Genomic DNA, 27,619 nt, shown 5'->3' with positions numbered 1-27,619 from the left:
ATTTTACAGCCTTCAGACACTGAGGGAAAGTCAAACTAGTGTCACATAGATTTAGAGGATCATAAACCTAGAGAAAGAAGAAGTCTGAGGCCATCTAGTTCACTCCTTCATTTTACGAATGAAGAAACCAAAGGAAGTTAGTGAAGGACATGGGGGATAACTAGGAACTTGTGAGCTTTAAGAAGTCAGAGGTTCAGGAATCAAGTCCATACCAGGTTTTTCAGGCAGTCTAGCATGGAGGCCCTAAAAAACAACCCTTAGAATACCCATTACCACTCTCAGTTGAGTGTAGCTAAGGACAAGGGCCTAAGTAGTGAGGATGGTGCATTTGGATATGAATGTGGAAGGGCCAATGCTATGAAGAAACTGTTTAATCTGAGCCCATTTTCCACAGAGACCTAGGAGGGACAGGTAAGAGTATGACTCCAAGGTGTGTGTGTGTGTGTGTGTGTGTGTGTGTGTGTGTGTGTGTGTGTACACTTCTGCTGTGTGTGTGTAGGGTATGTGTGTACTTCTGCTCTTGTTCTATCTTTGAAGCAAATGTTCCTTTGAAAACTTAGTTGATATTAATTGTTTAAATGGGACTGGGATAATGGTCTCTGGTGGCTTATAATGAAAAGACCACAGCTGATGGGTGTTTGAGCCAATGGTATTAGAAAGAGACATCCCAGTCCTCAGTGGTAGCACCAGGACCCTGTGTGGGTAATGCAGACAATTTTATTCTAAGAGAGTGAGGCCAGAGTTGGTTTGAAACTGGGGAAAATGATAAAAAATGTTCCTTTTTTCATTTTTAAAAATGTATTTCTTTATTAAAAGAAGATTCAATGCCTGGAGGTATGGAGGCATACTGGGGAAATTATGGCCATTTAGGAAAAAAAAATTAAAACAAGATTTAATATGTTATCAATTCCCTTCACTCTTACTTGACCCATCAGATTTAAAGTAAATCTAAATTTCTTTCCCCTTTTAATCCTTAGAATAAGTAGACTTAAAACTTTTCCATGGGGGGCATCTGGGTAGCTCAGTGGAGTGAGAGTCAGGCCTAGAGACAGGAGGTCCTAGGTTCAAAACCTGGCCTCAGCCACTTCCCAGCTGTGTGACCCTGGGCAAGTCACTTGACCCCCATTGCCCACCCTTACCAATCTTCCACCTATGAGACAATACACCGAAGTACAAGGGTTTAAAAAACAAACAAACAAACTTTTCCATGTCACCTTAAATGAACAGATTCACATTCTTTTCTTGAATTCAGTTTCTGAATCATTTTTTTTCTTCGTTCAACTTCTCATCCATCAGAATTCCTGTGGTTGCATATAGTTCTGACTCAGATATAAGGAATAAAACATTCTAGAAGGGGTGACGGATTTTTGACATTAATTAGTTTCAAGTGGTCTATAAATACTTTTTAAAAAAGGATCAACATTTTCTTTATTCATGTTGGATCATTTAAAAACAGGCATTCCTATATTTCCTCAAACATATACATACACATGCTTTTTGGCAAATGATTAGTTTGTCTTAAATTAATCCAAGTGTCCTTTTGGTGATTTGAGTCCAAGGACTACAATAAACCATCTGTTGGCTTTTCTGTTATATTATTCTCTTTGATCATAACCAGCTTATAAATAATATTTTAGAAGATGTCTTTTGTGATGAGCAACTTGGGGGTATTCATAGAAGTGGTTATTACCCAAACATGATTTGAATGATTTTCATTACAATTTACCAATAATAATTACTAAAATTACAATGAGAGACAGTATACTGGGCTTAACTCCTTCCTTAGTTACATATTGGCTATGTGCTCCAAGAAAACTCTCTTAATCTCTTAATGGCTTACTTTTTTCATTGATAAAATGAGGGGGATGGACTCAATGAGGAGGATGGACTCAATGGCCTTTAAAATCCCTTCTGACTACCTTTTTTATTCTGTGATAAATGAGTTTAATCCTGGTTTTGACACATATTGGCTATGTTATCCTGGGCAAATCACTAACCCTCTCAGTGCCAGAAGTAACTCCCTAAGAGTATAATTTGCAGAAAAGTAGCTGCTCTTCACTGGCAGAGTCAATTTCCTCATTGGAAACTCTCAATAGCAATGAATTCTCAGTTTCAACTTCATCTAATCTCATAACCAAAATCATGCAGCACTTTCAGATTTACAAAGTTCTTTCTTTACATGTTATCTCATTTGAATCTCACAACAACCCTGTGAAGTTGGCACTACAAGTATGAGTCTTCCTACTGATAGAAAAGGAAATTCAGGTATAGACAAGAGAAACTATTTTCTCATGGTCATATCACAAGGAAGTGTTACAGAAGTAGAATATTGGATTTGATTCGAGGCCTTGCTTACTCCAGGTCCTGCATTCTTGTGGGCCTGTGGCCCCAGTTTCTCTTGGCTTCCTCTCTGGATAAAAAAGGAAGACATATTAAGGTCCACAGATAACTTTACACAATTTTTAAGGATTGGTTCCTCTTGTTAACTCTGTAAGCCATTGAATAATTACAAGTTCCATTCCATGATCTTATGTCCCCTGTTTAATCATTCCCCAGATGTGAAGCAGCTGATATCATTATTAACCAGAATGCTGAGTTACAGATGGCTATTTCTCTTTAAATAGAAAATAATTTGTCTCCAACTACTGTCAAATGCCTTACCATAAGATGGATTGTAAGGAAGTCACGTCATCACTAAGTGGGATTATTTGAACAGCTTTAGAAAATCATCCTCAATCTTCCTTCTTAAAAAAAAAATCTGAAATAGCAATATCAGTAAAATAGTGAGAAAGCTTTGGTAATGTGGTGAATCCATGTTAACATTCTATAAAGAATACACTGTGAAATGTGGTCAATGCTAGGCTGTGCCTTCCCAAAACATGAATTCTTTCTCTCTGTTTGGGGTCATGGAAAGTCAGAGAATCTGAAGAATGGAATTCTGACTTTCCTACTTCTAGTCATCTCTCTGAGACTCATTTTCCCCATCTGTAAAGTAAGAAGGTTGGACTATTGGATTTCTAAGTTCCATTCCACCTTGCAATTCTAGGCTTATTATTTTTTTTTCTGAATTTTTCATCAATAAAGATTTCAGATGGCACATAAGAGTTTTGGAAATTTAAAAAATAACTGAAGAAAATGTGCTCCCACAAGACTAAATAAAAACATCTCAAGGGGTAGAGCCAAGATGATGGAGTAGAGGAAACACTCAGCAGACCTTTCCTCAATATCCAAACAACTTTAAAATAATGCCTCAAATTATAATCTGGAATGGCAGAGTCAATAAAAGGTCAGGTTGAGTGAGGTATTTTTCTAGCCCAAACAACTTAAGAATTCAAAAGGAGAGATCTGTGACATGGGCTTGGAGGTTGGATTGTAGCCCCAATAGATTTGACACCACATTTGGGACCAGGTAGTGGCAACATAAGCAGCAGCAGTTTCAGGAGCTTTAAATGGAGAAATGGCAGTGACCTGGCAAGTGGCCAGAAAGAGATTACAGGGGACCTCTGCACTAGCACTGGACACAATTCTGCTTTATGTACCCTTGATTTCATCCCTTCTTTTCTCCTTCAGATGATTATATTTCTCCTATCTATAATCTTTCTGTCTCTGTCTCTCTTTAATCTTCAATCTATCCCAACTATTAGTTCCTTTCCTTCTTCATACATGCTCTTGTCTCTCCAATACTTAAAAAATCCTTATTTGACTCTACTGTCTCCTCAAAAATGTCTTAATATTCTTTTCTCTCTCTCCTTCCTTTCACAGAAAAATTAGAAACAGTTGCCTATGCTTCTTCTACTCCAGCTCGATTCTCAGCTTCTTGCAATCTAGATGATTTTGATTCAGACCACATCACTTTATTTGTCTGAATTGTTCTTTGCAAAAAGCTAATGATATACCACACGTGCAAATTGGCTCCTACAAGTAGATGAGGCAGAAATTCTCAATTAAAAGGAAAGCTGAATGTCAAATAAAGAAAAGAAGGTGGAAAGGAACCTTGACTGCACTTTTACATTGCTGCTAGGCTATGGTACCATATGTTTCTTATCAACTCACTATATCACTCTCCAGAGCAGCTCTTCCAATCGTTTTCATGCTTACTCAAACTTCTTATATCTCTCTCACCCCTGACTCTCCCACCTTGTCTCATATTTTACAGGAAAAAATGAGGCCATTTGCCACAAGCTCCCTCTTCTGCCCTCTTCCTCATCTCCTGTCACTCAGTTGTCTTCTGCCTCACTCTCCTCCACACCTGTCTCACATCATGAAATGGCCTTCTTTCTTATCAAGGTTAACTCCTCTACTTGTTCAAGCAATCCCATTCCATCCTATAACATCCAACAGATTGCCCTTTCTTTCATTTCCTTCCTTTCACTTATTTTCAATCACTATCTACTGATTCATTCTGTACTCCCTACAAAAATGCTCATGTCTCCCTCATTCTGAAAAGGAAAAACAACAACTTTCATTTGACCATTCCATCTCTGCTATCATTCTATATAATCTTCTGCCCTTTGCGACTAAATTCTCCAAAACATCATCTATAATAGGTTTTTCTACTTTCTTTCCTTTCACTCTTTTCTTAGCCCCATATAATCTGGTTTCCAATCTTATAATTCCACTGAAACTGCTCTCTCCAAAGAAGGTTCAACTATATTTATTGACCTATTCAATAAACTACAGTGATTCACAATTACCTCCAGAATTAAAAACAGAATTCCTGGTTTGGCATTCAAAGCATTTTATAACCTCCCCCTCTCCTACCTTTTTAACCTTCTTATACTCTACTCCCTGACCCATACTTTTTAATCCAATAATACTTGCCTCATGGCCTTTCCACAAAAGATACTCCATCTCTTGGCTCTGGGCATTTTCTTTTGCTGCCACCATTACTGGGATGTTCTCCGTCCTCATTTCTGCTTAATGCAATCCCTGGCTTCCTTTAAGTCTCAGTTAAAATCTCATCTTTTAAAGGAAGCTTTTTCCCAGTATTGCCTTTTTTTTAAAAAATAAAAACCCTCACCTTTCATTTTAGAATTAATACTGTGTATTGGTTCTAAGGCAGAAGAGCTGTAAGGGCTAGGAAATGGAGGTCAAGTGACTTGCTCAGAGTCACACAGCTAGGAAGTGTCTAAGGCTAGATTTGAACCCAGGACCTCCCATCTCTGGACCTGACTCTCAATCCACTGAGCCAACCAGCCTGCCCTTCCCCCCCAACCCAGTATTGCCTTTCCTTTGTTCATTATCTCTTATTCTATATGTACATTGTTTACATGTTTGTTTACTTATCTCCCTCACTTGATCATGAACTCCTTGAGAAAAGGGGATTTTTTTTTTTGCCTCTTTTTGTATCTCTAGCACTGTGCTTGGCATAAAGCAGGAGCTCAATAAATATTTACTGAGGCTACTCATTCGTGATGAGTCATGACTTTATAGTCTTTGTGGAAAGGAAAGGAGGAAGGAAGAAAAGAAGGCTGGAAGGAAGGAGAGAAAAAAGGGGAAGGAAACATGTTTATTAAGCATTTTATTATGTGGCAAGCACTGTACAAAGTGCTTTCCAAATATTTCATTTAACGGCAAAGTGCATTTGAGGATATGAAGTCATTTATTCACTTCATTCAGTGGCTCTTGAGTTGAATTCTCCATTTTTATATTAGAAGATTACTCTCACATAAAGCAAAAGGTCTTATTTATGTGTTTTATTTTGTTTTCATTCTCAGATTATCATTTAACTTTTGCTACATTCAGAGAATCAACTGGGTGTCGCCTGAAATCTCTTTCTTGGCTAAGGGTCTGTAGGCATCAGTCAGCTCAACACATCATGACTCTTCGTACCCAAGTATTGGGTATGCATACACAGAAGGGGTAAAGAGTTCTTATAGCTCAGATCCTCAAGAAAGGCTATCAACCATCATAGAAGGTACAAATAGAGTCTGAATGCACATTGAAATAGACCATTCTTCAATTTATTTCCTCTGAATTTTTTGGTAGTGTAAGCAATATGCATCTTTTTTTACAACGTGAACAGGGAAATATGCATTATATAATAATATATGTACAATGTATATTATATTACCTTCTTGGTGAGGGAGGGGGGGAATGGGAGGGGAAAAAAGAATGAGATTTTTGGACATAGCTAATAGGAGAATTTCATTCTCTTGAATAAGCATATTTATTATAATGTATTACATAGTTATAACAAATCATACATATTATAGTTATATATGAAAAAATAAGTCCCATCTCAAAAAAAAAAAAAAGAGAGAAAGGTTTCAGGTAAGAGATAGCACTTAGGCTGTCTTTTTTTTTTTTTTAAACCCTTACCTTCCATCTTGGAATCCATACTGTGTTTTGGTTCCAAGGCAGAGAAGTGTGGTAAGGGCTAGGCAATGGGGGTTAAGTGACTTGCCCAGGGTCACACAACTGGGAAATGTCTGAGACCAGATTTGAACCTAGGGCCTGGCTCTCCATCCTCTGAGCAACCCTGTTTTCTCCCTTGGGCTAAGTCTTGAAAAGGAGCAAAGAGTTCTAGGATGTAGAGATGATGAGGAATGGATTCCAGATATTTAGGACAGCGTTTATAAAGGCAAAGAGGTGGAAGTCAAGTCATTGGGAATAACAAATAGGCAAATTTGGTTTTGACACAGTTTGTGTGAAATAAATCTGAAAATGTAGGGAAGTAGGGTAATGAGATTTATTTTCTACAGTTTTCCAACAGGATGGAGTAAGAGAGTGGAAGTGTATGTATGAAAATCAAATTGAAATTTGAGGAGGTGATAGATCAACAAAGGTGTATTTATAGAGTATGAAAGTTTAGAAGTTACATTTTTATATTCCCCTTATCTCCTATTATAAGAGGGGAAACTAGATATTTAAGGTATGGTCACCAGGAATCAATTAGCTTGATTCCATATTTAAATTAGACCCAAGTCAGGATGGCTTTTATGGGAGTTTACAATTAGGAAGGTTGAAGGTAGGGAAATTGAGAGAGAGAAACTCTGGCCCGGACCAGGTAAGAGTTTAGAGGCCCAGCAGAGGGGCGCAGAGGTGAATTAAACAAGGCTTCTAGCACGAGGCCTTTTCCAATTAGAGAGGCAAGAGAGGCCTCCCTGAGGGTGGAGCCTCCATAAATGCCAAGGAAGGAGAAAGGGAGTCAGCCTAACTTACCCACGTGACAATTCAGAGGGAAGCAGTCAGAGGTCCCACCAGAGATCCTTCTGCACCAAGGTCAAAGCGCCAACTCCTCTGCAGGAAGTTACCATCATATTTAAAAGGTAGCAGCTTTAGTCACTTCCTGCATCCACCATCAATTCAAGTGGACAAATGGCAGCCTTAACACTGTTTCAGACTGCCCAAAGGGCCGTCCCTTGTTCTTGATTTGTTACTTACTGTCACGCGTGGGTCACTGATCCTCCCTCCACACTAAGTTGGGTGGGTGACATTATTTCTGATGGCTAGTCTAGCAATGAATGAGGATGAGCTAATTCCATTTACACACTATCTAACTTTTTCCTTCGATGTTATAATTTTTAATTATCTTTAAATGTGTGCTGGGGTTAGCTCCTACTGGTTCTAGAAAACTAATTGTTAAAGTTTATTGTGAACGTTTATACTTCAGGGCTTGAATTATTGCTTAACTAATTATCCAGATGTAAGTAATGGAAGGAAATGGCAATAATGTGATAAATATTAAAAATGGTAGGAACAATTGTTAAATTGAGTGCTCAAATGGTAGCATGGACAACTTGCTGGATCTTAAATAATTGGATTAGGATTCAAATCCTATCTTGTCACTTTTTATTATGTAGGTGACCTTGGGCAATTTGAATCTAAGTCATTTTCTTTAAATCCAAGAATGCTTTTCCTCATCTCTGCCTTCTAGTTTCCCTGGTGTAGTTCTAGACCCAGCTAAAATCCAGTCATCTATTGAAAGACTTTTCAGATCAGTCTTAATTCAAGTGCCTCCCTCTGCTGATCATTTCTAATTTGTTATAGATTTAGTTTGTTTGTTTATAAGTATTTGCTATTGTTCCCTACACCAAATTATGAGCTCCCTGAGAGCAGAGATTATCTTTGACTTTTCTTTATATCTTTAGTGCTAAGCACAGTGCCTGGCATATATTTGGCACCTAATTTATATTTACTGATTCAGCCTAACACAAAGCACCCTGATAATTTAGAAATAAAAAATAAAAAGAACATTAATATGATTATCATCCTATCACAATCAAAATGGAATAGAATATTAGCTGTGTGGCTCTGGGAAAGTCTCTTTATCCTGTTTACTTAGCACTTGCCCTCGTATCTCTTAGAGCTGTTACTAAAACAGAAGGTAAGATTTTTTAAAAATGGAATAAAATAGACTAGAAATGCAATAGGAAATGAAAGAAGCCAAATCCTGATTGGTGCAAATAACAAATCCCTTGAAGTGGTTGTATTATTTCAACTTTTCACAGAACACTTCTACTGGACTAGAATCAATGGCTATATTTCACATAATTATTACTTTGAATAGTGCAAATTACATTGCATATGACTGCTTTGTGGATTCATTTTTCAAGCCGGTCAAGGGCTACCTGTTAAAAGAGGTAGATATTAATTAGTAGGAGGGACCCTCTGTGTGTCTCTCCCAGCATCTGGCACAGAGGAACCCAGTAGGTGATTAATATATATCTGTTAAATTTTTCAAAAACTGAAGAGAATATATATGTGGGTTTGTGCATGCATGTATATAAATATGGCCATATGTGTATAAAATGTGCATGTAAACACACACATCTATATAAAACACATAGATGCACTGGTAAAGCAGTGGATTCTCATATGTAATAGTTAATGGTGTTATAACTTGGATGAATGACAAAGTTTTGTGTGGAAAGGACGATCTACTTGTATTAGATTTACTTAGGTCTTGATAGATTCCTTAAATTGACTTGCCTAGACACATTTAAAGTGATATAGACATGCTTGAATATGTGAAGATAAACTCTGAGACCAGAGGGGAGGAATAATTGAATATACTGTACGAGCTGGCTACATTTTAAAAAGTCATGTATTTTCCTCTTCTTAAGGTTAAGGACTACACTTGTGCTTCCATTACGCTTTCAGATACCTCAGTCTTCCACACCAGAAAGCACTAAAGGAAAATATTCAAACCAAAATAGTATGCGGTAAATGTTTAATAATTGAGTCTTTGAAAAAATTCCAATAAATTTTCCTCATCCTGAGAGCTCTAGGAATTCTTCCAGTGGTGATAGTCTTCAAAATCGAATTACTTGGATGAGAAGTTAAGCTATTGATCTAGTCACCCAACTAATTTGGGATCAGAGTGAGGATCTGACCCAGGTGTTCCTAATTCTAAGGCAAGTTCTCCATTCCCTGTACCAGTTGCCTATGCTCTTTCTCAAATCGACATTTAGTAATTACTGACTATGGCAGGTATGAGGTATTCAGGGAGGACTAACCTTTTCAGGGCTGCTCATCCACCTTTGATGTCCACTTTTTGCCTAGCCCTGAACTGTGGCTTCACAAACTGTAGCATGCCCACATGTGGCCACACCTCAGTAAAACTATCTAGACGGATGAGCTAAACCAGGTTGGGGTAACTGATAGGATTTCTATTCCAAGCATTCAGAGACTTACCCTGGGAGAACAGGCAGTTGAGAACAATTTGTTTCAATGACCACGAAGGAAGCTGAGGAAGGTGCTGTGGAGAACTTAGAGACTGGTCAGACATCGGAAATGCCAATATCATCCATCGCATCCTAGACCATCGCCAATTATCCTGATTTTTGTATCATCATTGGACTTTGAAGTCTCTGGAAGAGACAGTGAGCCGGATGACTTTGTGCAACTCTGCCTCACTTAAATCCAAATCATCTCCCTGTGGAGTCATCGGCCCTTTTTGAATAGGAAAGAGGAACAATGCTTTGTGTCAACCCCTGAGCTAAGTCTGTGTGGGGAGATACAGATGCAAGCAGAAAGAAAACTAGTCATCACCTCTAGGAGTTTGCATTCTATAGGGAAAGAAAATAGAGAAAAGGAGAGGGGAGAGAATGCACCTGGGTGGGAAAATCCAGAGTCAGGACTAGACCCTCTATAGAAATGAAGGCATAGTTGACCTGGGAGCTTTCCTTAAAATGCAGTTACTAGAAGGAACCAGCCAATCAGAGAAGGGATCACAGAGGTAAAATGTGCTTACAGTGTGTCATGTTCAAGAGTGGAAGAACTAAAAAAAATTACTGTATACTTTCTTTTGAGATTTTGAATAATTCTTTTATTTGAACTTATGAGAGAATAAATCTAGACATAGATCTGGATTGTGCGAAATGCTATTTTAATCTTTAGTGCAAAAAGACCGACAGATATTGTGAGAAAATGTCTTGTTTTTAATATTCTATGGTAGTAAATTTTGTCATGTGTTAGTTTCTAAGTGACACTTATTGTTGGAAATGGAGAGGGCATGGAGCATGGTGAACTAGTATAAGAGAATGTGACTTGCACGTGTTTTCTATTAACCTACACAGCTCAAAACAATTCCATTGTCAGTGATGTTTATATTATAATTGCTCTTAAGCTAGAGTTCATTTAAAAACTGGGTACTGTCTAGAATTCATGTTACAAAGAGGCAAATTTCATTCCATGTAAGAAGAAACCTTTAATCATGGAATGGTCATCTCATCGTAAGGGTATCTTAGATTTAGAACTAGAAAGGTCTTAGACATTATCTATTCCAACCTGTTTCCTTTTAAAAGTGCAGCTAGAAGCTGTTTGACCAGCCACAGTAAATGCCATGATATTTTTGGAGCATGTCACTGTGTATTTGAGAGTCTTCTTCTATTTAGATGCTGTTCCAGGCAGTCATCCTCCATCGCCATGACAAACACCTTTGGGGAGCATACATTTCCCTGTATTATGCCTTATTTGATATTAATGATTAGAAAAATTTCCAAGGAGAATCACAGTAGGCCAAAGGAAAGACGTGCTGTGCAAATCCAGAGCTACCTCCATCCCAAATGTCCTAAAAGACTACTTGTGTCCAAAGGAAGCTAGGTTCTTTCCAACTTGTATTAGACTGAACAACTACAGCTGAATGCATTACATCTCAGACTACTCATCATTGTACTAAGTGCTGGGGATAGAACAATAGACAAAAGCAAAAAAAAAAAACAAAACAAAAAACCTCTTTTCTCATGGAATTCACATTCTAATGGGGGACATAATACATATACATCTGTTTGAATTGTGGGGTAGACCCAGTGTTCTATAAATGCAAATTATTACCATTATTATTCATTACAACTAATTTAGTGGCAGCAAAGGACTTTTCTGAATGCTCTGGGGAATAGGAATGGTAAACCCTAATTTGCCCTTTTGCCCTTTATATTCATTCCCTATTCTGATTTACACTGGTAAGAGAAATGGTCTAAATTTTAAGAGCAAGGTCCTTCATGCAAAATTAATGCCTAGTGAGCTAGAACATATCCTGTCTATGATAGCTCCTTTAGAAATTTACTCTGTTCCTTCATGCTTTTAACCTTTATAGTCAGAGAACTTTAGTGCTTATTAAAAATATTTTTCAGGAAATATAGCCACATATTCTCACATTTGTTCCACCTTAAATGTAGCCTTTTGGGGCCAAATGAAGAATGAGGAAGATGGTCTAACATTCTCACCCTGGCAATTGAATTGAAGCCAAATGAGTATGTATTTTTAATTTTTCAGTGGTGGTTCTTCTTTATTCACCTTCTTTAAACAAGACTATCTCATTGTTTTTTTTATTGGGATTCTTGTAGCATTCCAGTCTTACAGATCTATACAGCTTTCACTTGGAGACATGTAGGAAAGATGTACCAGAGGCTTGGTTTGGGGTGATTTTGGAGTATTTCCAGAATGCTACTGGATTATTTCATTACTATTTAATATTTCAGCATCCAATCTATATTTCTAGACTAATTTCACATTATTCATATCAATGCATTCAACAACCAGGAAAAATGAGTAATATTCTATGATATTCATGTTAACGAGTATTTATTTTTTGATATATTTATTTTCCATTATATGTAATAACAATTTTAAACATTTATTTTTTTTAATTTTGAATTCCAAATTTTTTCCTTCCCTTTTTCTACTTTCCTCTTTCCTCTTCCTAAAATATCAAAGAATTTGACCTAGGTTATAACCATGTAATCATGCAAAATATATTTTCATGTTGGTCATGTTGTGGAAGAAGACATATAAAACAAAAAATCATGAAAAAAAGTAAAATGAAAAATAGTATACCTTAATCTACATTCAGTTCTTTCTCTGGAAGTAAATAGAATTTTTCACCATGAATCCTTTGGGATTGTCTTGGATCATTGTATTGCTGAGAATTGCTAATTCATTGATAGTTCATATACAATATTATTATTACTTTGTAAAATGTCCTCCTGGTTCTGGTCACTTCCTTTTTGAATCAGCACATGTAGGTCTTTACTTTTAAACCATACTGGTCATCACTTTTTATAGCCTAAAGTTATTCCATTACAAACATATACCACTACTTGTTGAGCCATTCCCCATTTGATGGCATCCCCTCAATTTCAATTTCTTTGCCACCGCAAAAAGAGTTGCTATAAATAATTTTCCATAGATAAATCTTTTCCCCTAAAAAAAAATCCTTTGGGATATAGAACTCAGTGGTATTGCTGGATCAAAGAGTATGCACAGTTTTAACTTTTTTAACTTTAACTTTTAACTTATGAGGTCTTTATCAGAAACATCGACTATAAAAATCCTCCACTCCCCTCATTTCCCTCTTTCTGCTTTCATTTTAATCTTGGTAGCATTGGTTTTATTTGTGCAAAACCTTTTATATTTAATATAATCACTTACCCATTTCATATGTTAGGATACTGTCTCTTGTTTAATCATAAATTCTTCCATTTCCCCATGGATCTGACAGGTTAACTATCCATTCTCCTCTAATTTGCTTATGTTATTACTTTACATATTTAATTCATGTATGTATTTTGACTTATCTTGGTATAGGTTGTGAGCTATTCTATACATGAAGACATGGTTGGCCTGGGCCTTCTTAAATTAGAGATACTAGAAAGAAACAATGAGACAGAGGGAGAAACTGCAGAAATGAAGCTTGCTTTTAATATAAGGAATAGTCCAGCAGTGGAGTGAGTTTCCAGAGTGAAGGGTTTTTTAATAGCATAGTAGGCAAAGTTCTGTGGAGGTGAGTCAGCAAAGCAGATTGGGGAGGAACTACACAAAATATTATGTAAATTATACAAAGTAAGCCAACATTACTCATCTTCCCTCAGCAAAGAGAAAGTATTTCTTTCCTCTAAGCATTGACCAGAGCTTGGGATATCTGCCCAAAGTTAAAAAGGAAGGTTCTTTCTGAGTAGTTAACATTAAGCAAGGCTGTTCCCCTGGTTCATTCTTCTGACCAAAACCAAAAGTGATAAGGAAATGCACATTCCTGGTTGACCAGGTAAGTTTTATAAATGAATAGAAATTAGAATCAGAATAATAAAAAAAATAGGATATCATACACAAAAAATTGTAATCGATGCCTGTAAACAATCCAGTGGATGAATAAGGGACCTTTGAGAGATAAAGCTTATTTATGTGTCTTCATGTTTTGAGAGCATCAGGAAGCACCATTAGTCCTCCTGCATAAAATGGGTGGCTGAAGCTATCTGCCATGACCTGTTGTCCTAAGTCTAAATTCCTAATTGATGAGTGCAATCTCCTGGCTTTCCCAGCTATTACCTCTCTCTCCAGCTCTGCCTCTCATCTTTTTTTTTTGTATCCCCAGGATTTAGTAAAGTGCCTAGCAAATAGCATGACTTAATGAATACTTTTTGACTAACTGACTGACACAATAGAGGTAAAATGGTGATAAATAATAATAATAATAATAAATGGGAAGAGGAAAATAATCAAAAATCACAATGTCTTTGGTGTGGACACTTTACTTGGATCCAGAAGATCTGAGTTTGAATCCTAGCACTTCAATCAATCAATAATAATTTATGAAGCATTCACTATGTTCCACACATTGTCTTAAACACTAGGGATACAAAAAGAGGCAAAAGACAGTCCCTGCCCTCAAAGAGAGGTTGAGGAAAGTTTCCTAAAAGTGAGATTTTAATTGAGACTTAATGGAGAGGTTAGGAGTCAGAGCAGTGAAAGGAGAACACTGATTTCTAGCTATGTATCTTTGGACAAGTCATTCATCCTTTTGAAGCCTTGATTTCTTAATCTATAAAGTGAGGACAATGATACTTATCTACATCACAAGGTTTTTTTTAATTGATGTTGTGATTGTGATTGTGTTTTTTTGTTTCCGAATTTGTTTAATGAAAGAAAGAACCATATACATTTATAGACATGTGAACTGTTGAGTTGTTGTTAGAATATTACTGGAAATGGTGACCATTATAAATATTCCAGATTTCAATTCAATATAACTCAATAGAGATTTATTAACTCATATTACATGAATCTATGTTTGGCAAGGTGCCTTCCTCAAAACAGCCAATTGATCAATATTTGTGGAATTATTAGATACTGTGCTAGACTCTGAGGCATTAAAAAATAAAACTGTTCCTCCCTTCAAGAGGCTTAGTAGTCTAGTATGGAGTAAGACACATATATACAAACAACTAAAGTGAATATTAGAAAATGCTTCAGCATACACCATTTTGCTTTTTTCCTTTCATTCTTTCTTCCAAACACTAGTTATTTGCATGTTGTCTGCCGATAGAATATGAGCTCCTCAAGGACAGGTCCTATTTTTGCCTTTATCTGTATCCAGAACACTTACTATAATGCTTGGCACATAGTATATGTTTAATAAATGCTTCCTGGCTTATTAATAATAATAAATGCTTATTAACAGACTTACAACTGAATCATGAGTCATTAATGGAGGCATGTTTTCCAGTGATACATATGGTAATGAGCACCTCCATCTCATTTTGTGTGATTTTCATTGATGTCTTTAAAATTCTCCACTCTATTACCCGAAGACTTTCTTCTATATTATGGATTCCACTGGAGAGTATTGGCATGTCTATCTCCTTTTCTAGTTCTTCATCTTTCTCTTTTTTATATTAAATTAAATTTATTTTTAGAACTACATTCTCTCCTTATCAATGGAGAAAGCAAGAAAAACAAAACCCTATTACAAAAATGTGTGTATAGCCAAGCAAAACAAATTCCCATGTTGGCCATGCCCTCCCCTCCACTTCAAACAGTCTCAATCTGTATTTGAAGCCATCCACCAACCCCAGGAAGATTCCTAGTGGGTAGGACACTCAGAAAGGGAAACAGGGACTGAGAGAAAATGGGTTACGGGTTAAAGACTGATGGAGAGAGAACATAAGGAGAGAATAAAGACTCTCAGACAAAAAAAGTTCTGGCATAAAGTAGTCAGACAGCCAGTAAGCTCGGTGGTCAAGAGCTTCCACAGTTCTGAGCTTAAACCTCAGCTGCCATGTAGCTACTTTTTATTGGGGTCACAACAGTATAGGGGAAAGAAGAGCCAAGTGGTCAGATACATTAACATTATAAGGTAATCATCACGAGATATAAACTGTTGGAAACTAAAACAATAGGTAGTGCTAACACCTAGATCAGGAATCCATATGGCTTAAGGTCTTGGTACACATGTTAATTGGTTGTTATTGGTAAAATCTGGAGACTGAGATAACTGACCAGTCTTCCTGGAGCATAGCCTTAGGGAAGGGCTAGGAATTTGGCAAAGTTGAGGTTCAATTTAACTCAAGGTTACAGAAAGCAATCATGAGCAGTACAAGAGTCAGTTTTTGAGCACTCTTAAAATAATATCAAGATTAATGTAGACCTGGATTGCTACAGTATTGATTTCATCACCCACCCTTCTATCAGTAGGTAAATAATGTATTATTTTGAGTTATCTTTAATTCTGATTCTTTGTGTGTCTTTCATTGTTGTTTCTTTTTACAATATACTTCTGCTATTTATAAAGTACTTTGGCATAGTACCCAGCACCAAGAAGGTACTTAATATTCCTTCTCTATCCTTCTATTTTACAAATTTTTCTGCTCACTTCACTCTTCATCAGTTCATATAAGTCTTTCCAGGTTGCTTCTTTCATCATTTCTTAAAGCACAATAGTATTCTATCACATTCACGTGCCATAAATTGTTCAGTCATTCATCATTTGATGGACATCCCCTCATTTTCTATTTCTTTGCCACCACAAAAAAAGTGCTGTCATAAATATCTGTATACATTTAGATCCTTTTCATCCATCTTTAGTCTCTTTGGGTTATAGGCATAATAGTGGTGTTTTTGGGTCAAAAGGTATACAGAATTCAGTAGATTTCAGGCCATAGTTTGTATGTGTGTCTGTGTGTAGAATTTGGCTTTTATTTATTTTTATTTAATTAATTAATCGAGAATACTTTTCTATGGTTACAAGATTCATGTTCTTTCCCTCTCCTTCCCCAATCCCCTCCCATAGCTGACCTGCAATTCCATTGGGTTTTACATGTGTCATTGATCAGGACCTGTTCCCATATTATGGATATTTGCACTAGGGTGATCGTTTAGAGTCTATATTTCCAATCATATCTCCACCAACCCATGTGATCAAGCAGTTGTATTTCTTCTGTGTTTCTACTCCCACAGTTCTTTCTATGGATGTGAATAGCGTTCTTTCTCATAAGTCCCTCAGAATTGTCCTGGATCATTGCATTGCTCCTAGTAGAGAAGTCCATCACATTCGATCGTACCACAGTGTATCAGTCTCTGTGTATAATATTGACCTGGTTCTGCTCCTTTCACTCTGCATCAGTTCCTAGAGGTCATTACAGTTCACATGGAATTCCTCCAGTTCATTATTGCTTTCAGCACAATAGTATTCCATCACCAATAGATACCACACTTTGTTCAGCCATCCTCCAATTGAAGGGCATCCACTCATTTTCCAAATTTTTGCCACGACAAAGAGTGCAGCTATAAATATTTTTGTACAAGTCTTTTCCCTTATGATCACTTTGGGGTATAAACCCAGCAGTGGTATGGCTGGATGAAAGGGCAGGCAGTCTTTTAACACCCTTTGGGAATAGTTCCAAATTGCCATCCAGAATGGTTGGATCAATTCACAACTCCACCAGTAATGCATTAGTATCCCAATTTTGTCAGGCCATAGTTTTAATTGCTTTCCAGAATAGCTGAAGCAGTTCATAGCTCCATTAACAGTGAGCAGCATATTTTAAGTTGGTAATATCAGACAGACCCTTTACATCTGTCCCTCTCCACTGCACTTCTGGTTATAAGATTAAATATCCAAAAGAATTCAAATGGGATAGCCTAAAAGATTCCTATGTAACAAGGTGTCTGATTTATCCCCAACACAAAGCATTTGTTGGTAGAGGATACTCTTGGTGATTCCATTTCTTTGGAAAAAGTAGTTTAAACCCACAAAATTATGAGACTTGGAGATTTTGCTGGTATTAAGGCCCACATCAGATCATGTTAATCCCTGCCCAAGAATCTTCAGAAATAAAATAGAAGTTCCTCAGTGTGAAAGGTAATGCCCTTGAACATCTGGTCTGAGTTTCTGGATTTAGAATCCCCTTCACATACATACCATTTTAGTCAAACTGGTCTATTTGCTTTTCCTTTGACTTGGCATTCCATCTTTTGTCTCTTCGAATGCACCTAGGTTGTCTCTTACACACACTCACATGCTCCCTCCTCTCTTCTGTTCCTCAACAACATCACCTTCCTTCAGGGAAGAGTTTTGGGCCCAAATAAGCCACAAAGGCCCTCCCTCCTAAGCTGCTCTTGTATTTACTATTCTGTTAACATGTTGCACAACCCAGGAGAACATAAACTACTTGAGAGAAGGGAGTTGCTATTTTCCAATTCTGTCTTTGTATCTGTAGCACCCAGAACAATCTTTTATACTTTGGGAGGTTCTAGACTCAAAGTTCTTATCTTGGTTCTCAAAATGTGTTTTATCCTTTTACCATTGTGATACCTGTATTTCAAAGGGATTGATTTCCTTTGCAATCCAGTGTATTTTACTTTATTTCTAATCAAGTGCAAATAGACTTTACTAGAATATTAGAGGAGTCCTTTGAATTGATAATAATCAAAATAATAGCTATTAAAGTTCAGAAAGTGTTTTACATATGTGAATTTTGGGGATCCTCACAGCAATCTTGTGATAGATACTATTATTCTCCCATTTTACAGATGAGGAAATTGAGGCAGAAGGAGATTTAATGATTTCCTTGGGGTTACTCAGCTAGTAGCTGGAGAAGGAAATGGCAAATCACTCAATTATGTCTTCCAAGAAGACCCTAAATGAGGTCACAAGAAGACAGACATGACTGAAAATGACTGAACAACAATAAAATCATATAATGAAACTAAAGTAGGAGTGGGATTTGAGAGGGGAACAATTTGCCCAAAGTTAAATTGGTAGTAAGTAGTAGAATCAGAATTTGAACCTGGCTCTTCCACCTCCAAACTGAGGACTCTTTCTACTTTATCACACAGTTGTTATACTGCATTTTATCAAAAAACTAGAGAGACTAAAAGAAACATAAAGGTATGCACTGGATAGAGACACTAACGATGTAAATAGTAACACATTCCAGTCTTTCAGAGATTCAGTTTGCCTTCTATAAAATGGATATAATAATTTTAATATTATTTTACTGTCTGATTCATTGAGTAGTTGTGAGGAAAAGTTTTTAAACCTTAAGGAACCAGAGGAATGTGAATTATTTTAGAGTTCATAAGTCACATTCTGTAGCCCACTGACATTTATTGTTAAATGACCAGCCAATAGTTCTCTGTGTATTTAGAATCTCCCAAGTCTCAAATGGGGTGGTGGTTTTCCCCAATATCTCTGTGACCAAGGTATGAGACAGGAACAGAGAGCAACTTTGTCCTAGCAGTAGTCAGCTGGCAATCCTGGGCCATGACTAGAGTCTTTTGTTTTTCCAGGATAGTGTAATAGACTAAAGGAGCTCCACAAATATTTGTTGAATAAATAAAAGGATGACAGAGCCAATGAAGTTGACTGCCTCCCTGGATTTTTTGGTCTTGTCACATTCTTCTGTGCTCTCACTAGAGAATAATAAATAAACAAAAGAACTGGAGGCAGGGTGTGTATTTAGAGTCAAAGCACCAAGATCTGAGTCTTTGCTTGATGATTTGCTACTTATCTGACCTTTAGCAAATCACTCAGTCTCTTTGGGTCTCAATTTTCTCCTCTGTAAAATAAAGGTGACTTTAAGGTTTGTTGTATCTCTATATGTTAGGATTGTTTCCACATCTGTTCCTAAAGCTTGTCTTCTCTACTGTCCCAATATCCCCTGTATGTGTTCCTGACAAAAAACATATCAAGAACATTCTATATTCACCTAGTTACCACTCAATTTCAGGTCCTTATTACTTCTTTTTTTGGACAATGGAGATATCCTTTGCTTTGATCTGTCATCCTCACGTCTTTCCCTACTTCTCTCAGCTGTTGTTGAGGTGGCTTTTTAAAAACATCATTCTGATCATATAACCTGCCTCCCTATGCAATAAACTTCAGTAGCTCCCTATTACCTTCAAGATCAAATATAACATCTTGTGATTGTGATTTATAATGTGGGCTCTTATTATCTTTGCAGGCTTCTTACAACTTATTCCCCTCTTCCTTGAGCTCTGCAATCGATTTGCATTGGCCTACTTACTATTTCTCACCTATGACACTCTATCTGCTATCTCCATGAAAACTCTATTCCCCTTTCCTGGAATACTTTCCCTCCTTACCTCTCTGTCTCAGTTTCTCTGGCTTTCTGACAGTTCAAATATCACCTTCTTCAAAAGTCCTATCCAGATTCCCCTAGCTGTTAGTATACCTTCTCTTGTGCTGTTACAATACATCTCCTTTGTACTGATTTTGAATTTACCAAGTATTTAAATCTTCTCTTCCCAATTAGGATATGAGCTTCTTAAGATCAAAAGCTAGTTTTAAGTTTTTGTGTGTTCCCAGCATGTAGCAGTGTATGGAACATAGTAAGCTTTCATTTAATGTTTGTTAATTTACAGACCAACCAAACTAAATGAGCTTTACATTTGGAATAATCAGCCTGGATTGGCCTCAATTTACACTCATAAATTGGGTTTCCAATAGGACAGCTTCACTTAGGTTCAAAGTACTTGGTAGATTCATACTCCTAAACTTGTAGTTCATGACCTCCAACTGGTGCCCCTATTTTGAACAGTGTGGTAGTAGACACAATTAGCTCAAAGAAAAGGCATTTGCTGAGAAAGCATCATTAACTCAATGGAAGCTAGTGCTGCAGAGGGCTTAGAGCTTGGTTAGACATCAAAGACAGAGGTCATCCATTTCAACCTGGGCTGTCATCAGTCATCTTGACATTTGTCTTCACACTGCACTTCAATGACTGGAAGAGAGAGTGAGGATGACATAGGGCAACTCTGCCTCACTTAAATCCAATTTATGATTCAGTTAAAAGATGTCATTGGTACCAAGAACAACAATCAACTGATCAAGCAACGAACCAATTACCAAATATTTATTCCATAAACCTGGGTATATTCTCCCCGCAAATTATACAGTACTTATGGGAAATGTGGGACCATATAGAGATAGACACTTGGAGAAGAAAGAAGAGTCACATATTTTCTTCTAGGGAATTCACTGCTCCAATGTTGCAGGGCCCCAGTGCCATTTCTTTTGGTGTACTCGAGCTGATTCCCCGGGCATAGACTATCTGTTATACTAACACCTTTGTCCTTCACTTTTATGGGAGTAATATCTTCTCCTGGGCAAGCAACTCTACTCTATGGCTAGAAGCAGCTAGTTGGTGGAGTCAATTAAGCTCTAGACCTGGAGTCAGAAAGACTATCTTAGACTCTTATTCACTATATAACCATTGGAAAATCTCTTAAGCTCTGTCTGCTTCAGTTTTCTCCTTTTGAAAATTGGCCCTGGGTTGGTTATGAGGGCAAAATGAGATAATATTTGTAGAGTACTTTGCAAACCTAAAGTGTTTTATTTTTTTTTAAACCCTTAACTTCTGTGTATTGGCTCCTTGGTGGAAGAGTGGTAAGGGTGGGCAATGGGGGTCAAATGACTTGCCCAGGATCACACAGCTGGGAAGTGTCTGAGGCCGGATTTGAACCTAGGACCTCCTGACTTTAGGCCTGACTCTCAATCCACTGAGCTACCCAGCTGCCCCCCTAAAGTGTTTTATAATGTTAAATATAAATATATATATATTTTTAAATGGCATGGACAATATCGGAGTAAGAGGAGAAATTCCTTTTCTATTATCATAAGGTAACATTTCTCCCATTCTTCCATAGCTTCATCCATGGTTGACCCTCATTTCAGTTGCCAGAAGTCATACTTCTCAAAGTTGTCTCCTGCCTCAACTGACTTCATAGGTAATGTAGATGCATTGTTATTTTTATTTAACATCTTTATTAATTCATTGTCTCCGTTACCTTAATATTTATACATACCTTATTATACTTTGGAATGTGCATTGGCCACACCCTGGTAAAACCATAGTGGCAGCTATCAGGAAACCAGGTTGAGAGTAGCCAACAGTCCTTAAACCTATTAGTGAGTTAGGGCATATGATGATTTTCCTTGAAGAATGGGCAAATGAGAATAATTTATTCTAGTGATCCTGAGGGTGGTTGAAGCAGGTGCTCTGGAGTGTCTAGAGCTCAGTCAGACATTGTATCATTAAGGTTATTCATTGCATGCCATGCCATTGCTAGTCATTCTGATTTTTGCCTTGCCACTGGGCTTCAATGACTCTGGAAGAGGAATGAGACTGACGATTTCATGCAACTCTGCTTCATTTAAATTCAACTATGCCCAAAGTCAAGATATTTCCCCATGACATCATTGGTCTTCTTCCAAAATGAAGGACAAACAACAATAACAACCACCTCAGACACTGTTGAACATCTTAATGATTTCTTCTCTCTCTTGGTTCTCCAGTAATGCATCTGACTGCTCCTCGCTTTCCTTTGAAGTATCTTCATCTGGGTTCCATATAATTAATGGGTAGTGCCTATAGAACTCTATACCAAGTCCTCTTTTTTACTCCTTCTGTACTGTTTCTCTTAGTAATCTCATCAGCTTGCATGGGTTCAGTTTTCATGTCAATGCTGATGACTTTCCAACCCTAACTTTTATGTGTGCTCACCTCTATAAATGATTATTGAACATCTTATAAACATCTTAAACTCAACATGTCCAAAATCAAACTTATTTTCTTTCTTCCCAAACCCTTCCCTTTTCCTAACTTCCCTATATTTTTAAGATACCACCATCCTTCCAACCATTCAGGTTTGCTATCCAGATTTCATTTTTTCTTGTTACTATCTGTTAACATTCCCCCCCACCCCCACCCATATATCCAATCTGTTGCTAAAACCTGTTGACTTTATTTTACTAACACTTCTTTCATGTGTCCTTTTCTATCCTCTGACTTTGCCACCACTTGGTATAGACATTTATGACTTTATCTCTGACATTGCAATAGCCTTCTGGATGGTCTCCTTGCCACATGTCTCTACTTCAGCCTATCCTCCACTTAGTTAACAAAGTGATCTTTCTGATCATATCATCTCCCTACTCAATTTACTCCAGAAGCTCCCTATGATCTCTAGGATTATATTTAATATCCCTATTTCGCATTCCAAACTCTTCATAACCTGTCACACATCTCTCTTTTCAGTCTTCTTAAATTGACAGCTTAAACTTATAGCTCCTTCCTTCTATGTACTCTGCTAATTTTGGATATTGGCTTACTTATCATTACTTTCACCAGACAATTCATCTCCAGATTCTGGACATTTTAAATAGCTGTTTTTCATGCCTAGAATCATGTTTCTCTTTATCCATCTTGACTTCCTTCAAGTTCCAGCTGGTACAGGCAGCCTTTTCTAATACCTTTTATTGCTAGGCCCTTCACTTTTTTTTGATTATCTCCAATTCATCCTGGATATATTTTGTTTGTGCATGTCATTTAAACCTGTTCACCTAAGTTACCTAATCTATAAAATGAGCTAGAGAAGGAAATGACAAACCATCCCAAGTATCTTTGTCAAGAAAACCTCAAATGGGATCATGGAGAGATGGACATGATTGAGGTAACTGAACAATAACAACAATTTTACATACCTTACCAGCCCTAGCTCAGTGCCTTGAATATTGGGTGAGGAGATAGAGACTATAACTGTGATTTCATTAACAAATCAATCAATCAATCATCAATAAACATTTAGTAAATGCCTAGTATGTGCCACACACTGTGCTAAGGACTGGGTATACAAAGGGAGGCAAGACAACCCATGCTCTCCAGGAATTTAGTTGAATATAAGAGGAAACTCCAATGGGAGGAAACTCTCCTCTATGAAAGCACGTGTGCAGTGTCTCTGAAAATTCTAGTCTTACAGAGATTGTCTGCCCAGAACATTGTGTGGTTAAGAATTTGCCTAGGGTCAAGCAGTCACTATATCAGTATATCAGGCACTTAAATCTTCCTGGCAAGTTCTCCATCCAGTACTCCACACTGCCTCTCTGTTTGCCAGTGTTTACTAAGTGCATACAATAGGTTCTTAATAAATGCATATAATATATGCTTAATATGCATATAGGAAATGTTTAGTGAATGTGTCATTGAATTGACTTTCTACTTTTTAAAAATAGTGGTCTCCTACTCTGGCCAAACAAACTGAGCAGCTTTTCTCCATCTTCTAACTTTAGTGTTGCTAAGGGGTCTCTTCTGACAAATAAATCTACTGGGATAGGAGTCCATAGTTATCTGTGTAGGGGAATGATTCTGCAACTGGGATTTGTTCTGCTTACTTTCATGCAGGAATGGCACAAATTGTACAATAAGCTAGGACTACTTAATCGCCAGCTAGGGACATACTAACTGGGGCTGAAATCCAAAGAGTGGTCAAGCATGTGATACTATGGCTAGAGTCAAACTGATTTTGTCTCATCTCCCAAATTGCCTTGCCCAGTTTCCACAAGGATAGAACATTAAGGGGGCGGGGAATGCAAATTAATTAGTTAATTTCAAAGAACTCTATATAATAAAGAAAGCTCTTTGATTCATGAATGCTTATCAGAGTGTGTAAAGAAAGCCAATGGAAGCCAAAAAGCCATTCTATAGAAAGTCATGTATAATCAGGAACTATTGAGGCTCACATAATACATCCAATCAGCCTGTGTGAAGGTACTCTAGAGAATCTGTATAGAACAGAGGCATGGCTGCTGTGGCCCAGCTGTGATTTTTAGTTTAGAAAGGCAATGTATTTAGAATTCTATCTTCTAAGTAAAGTTTCACACCCACTCAGTCCTTTGAGCAAACTCATGTACAATTTTTTTCCCTATTACATTGTACAGATTGGCTATGCCATAGACATAAATGGACTCCAGATTTTTGCTGTTGCTTGAAGTGACAGTGATGCCCCCTGTCTCCCACTCCATCTTCCGTCCTCCCATCTCTAATCCCCAACTCTTTTCTTTCCTAAAAAAAAAAAAAAAAAGAAACCGAGACTGGTTTTGGTGTCCAGATGTTCCTCAGAAATGCAAATGGGTCCTGGCATCTAAGACCTACATATCGCTCAGGCTTTATTCAGATTCACTGAGGAGCAAACCCCTGTCAGTTAGGAAGAGGGGAACTGAATAATGTCTGGGACTAGCATATGGCTGGTTGGTTCAGAACCCAAAGAGCATGGGTGTTTTGCAGTCTCTTGGAGTCAGAAATACTGAATTTTGCCAAATAGATTACTAAGCATTGTCACTGCACTCAATTTTAGCAACTCTTTCTAATAGAATTAATGCCCTAGAGAAGGCTGAGAGGCATCATGGTGTAGTGGGTTGAATGTTGGATCTGGAGTCAAGAAGACCATGATCAAGGTACTATTTCTAATGTTACCCCATGCAAATCATTGGCTTTTTCTTAACCTTTGTTTTCTTCTCTATAAAAAATTGGGCCAGATGACCTCTACTGTCAGTTATAATATTTACACTGGGAAAATAGTAATGTGTGTGCTCTATAGGATCTCTCAAAAGTCTTAGCACAGGTTTAAGGTATAATAGTTTAATAACTATAATAATATAGGAGAGTTTAATGTATATTAAAATATAATAAAAGTATACTTAAATTATATTATTAATTTCATAATATGTAATATATAATTATATGATTAATATATTAAATTATATTATAATAAAAATAATAAAATTAAAATAATAAAATTAAAATATATTAAATATAATGTAATAAAAGTAAATATAACTTTTAGCATAAATACATTTAACATGTAACAATATTGTATAACAATATATAACATAATAATATAATATAATAACAAGTATAATATTAATATCAATAAAACATTTAAAACTGTTTATGGAAGCCAAAGTCCTCATACCCTTAGCAGTAGTCAGAATATTTAAAACCAGGAGAGAGATGTGTTTCATGACAAGCAGATTGGAGATAAAAGGCCCCACTGTGGAGAATAAAGGAGTGGTGGTGGAGGAGAAAGAAGAGGTGGATGTTTGAGAGAACTTGTTGCTGAGGTTATCAGGGATTATGATAGAGGCTGCTTTGGAGGAGAGTTTAATGTTTTCCAAACTGACATTGATTAGATATTGAGCTAGGCTAATGCTGACAGTAGAACCAGTGATGATAACTTGTGTATTGTGAGATCTTTCTACTAGATTGCAATTTTGTTCTGAGTTCCAGACATCTATTGAATCTCAATGATTTTGATGCATTCATACCTGTTTATACGGCCAATTAAGTCATTTGGAATTGTGAGTTCATGAGGAGTCTGAGCAGATGCATCCAAATCCACACTGAATGTGGTATTGCCATGTTTCATGGGGAAATGAGATTATAGCATTGCCCACTGGTGCAACTTAGAGTCAGATCTGGCTGTGGGATGGCATACTATCCTGGAAAGAAATAGATCTATACCTGCAAAGATGTCAGGGAAATCAGATCAGTTGATATAGGATGGTCACCCCCTTTGGAGAAGACTGGGATAGTCTCCAATATGACCACACAGAGCTGTTTGACATACTAAATGATAGATTTCAGGATGACAGCTATAGCAATGACATGGTCAGTCGAGTTTGGAAGCATATCCCCTGCCACCTGCATCTAAGTCACTATGTGTTCTCTGGTTTTGTTTGTTTGTTTGTTTTTTTAATCTCCCATCCTCTTTTTCCAGTGAGAGAGATACATAGGTTAGCAGGGAATGCAGTCCTCAGAGTGACTTTAGTGCAGTGGAATATGTGTACTGGTAACTGTACTCTTAGTTATAGAGCTGCTAATGTCCTTTTTCCATTTGTCAATGATCATAGCAAAGGCTTTAAGGGTAGGTCCAGCCAGAGTAATTATTCCCGGTGGGCAATTTTCTTCTGAGATGTTGTTGTTCACACCATTCTCTTCATGCATCTTCTTGCCTGATTCTCCTTTCTTTCTGATAATGCTTCCAACTTCCTTTCCTTGCATAAGTAGCCAGATGGTGAGAGTGACAATTAATTCACCTTTGATTGCACCAGTGTCCATGTGAATCTTCGTTCTGGGAATTTGTGTTTTTTAAGTGGTCAAGTCTTTAGACATTTGTGGGAGAAGCAGCCAAAATTTTGGTAGCAAGGTGAGTGAAGGGAAAAGTGGGATTGGGATGAGGTAGGGTGGGGAGGTCAGGGACAGAACAATATGGGCAGGTGAGAAGGTGAGAGAACATCCAACAGAGAGCAGAAGAAGAAGTAGGGGATGAAAGGAAAAGGGAGCACAAGCTGGAGGCAGGTAAAATGCTGTGGAGGTGGGTGGTTGGGAAAGGGTACAGGCTGAGCTCAAGCTGCTTGCTGCCTCTGATGGTCTGGGTTGTCTATTGCCTTTCCTACATGACTTGTATCTGAACCAGACTTCTGGTTGTGAATTCATTCTGATGTGTTTATATGTATGTAGCCACTAGGGAAAATATAAAGTGATGGTGCTTTAATATATACAAAATGCTTTTTATGTATTATGGCTGACATTGTCACAAAGTGAAACAAAGTGCTTTGCATCCATTATATTACTTGATTCTCCTTGTCCTGTGAGATAGGAGGAAATGTTTTGAATGGAATAATTTACCTGTTTGCTGCTATACATTTCTTCTGTCATATGAAAAAAGAACATACAGATCTTTATTAGCAAAACTCACTATGTTGCAAATATCGTCTTTTAATTAGGACTCTGCATGCCAACTGGTTTCTAAAGATTATTTCTTTTGGGTTGCTTCAAGGAGAAAAATCATTCATTAGAAAATCCTTGTCAAATCTGGCATGAGACAGACAATCTTTTCTTTAGCAGTCTCTTATTTCCACATCCTCCTGGATCTAACTATAATACCCTTTCTCTCATCTGAAAAGAAAAAAAAAACCAAAACCAAAACAAAAGTTTTTGGAGATATGAGTCAAGATTCTTTCTTATTCATAAAAGAAAATAGACAGCTAAAACCCTTTATTTCTTCTTTTCAATGCCAGAGGTGTTCCCCCCCCCCC

General features: G+C 37.2%; 1 pseudogene; it reads right to left on the bottom strand.

Annotated features, from left to right (window-relative positions):
- Positions 1-26,657, bottom strand: part of LOC123251776 — an 80,227-nt pseudogene extending 53,570 nt beyond the window's left edge.
- Positions 26,658-27,619: the final 962 nt, after the last annotated feature.

Source organism: Gracilinanus agilis, chromosome 6 (genome assembly GCF_016433145.1).
Source record: "Gracilinanus agilis isolate LMUSP501 chromosome 6, AgileGrace, whole genome shotgun sequence".
Lineage (NCBI taxonomy): Eukaryota > Metazoa > Chordata > Mammalia > Didelphimorphia > Didelphidae > Gracilinanus > Gracilinanus agilis.
This window is presented reverse-complemented; position numbering and strand designations above follow the sequence as displayed.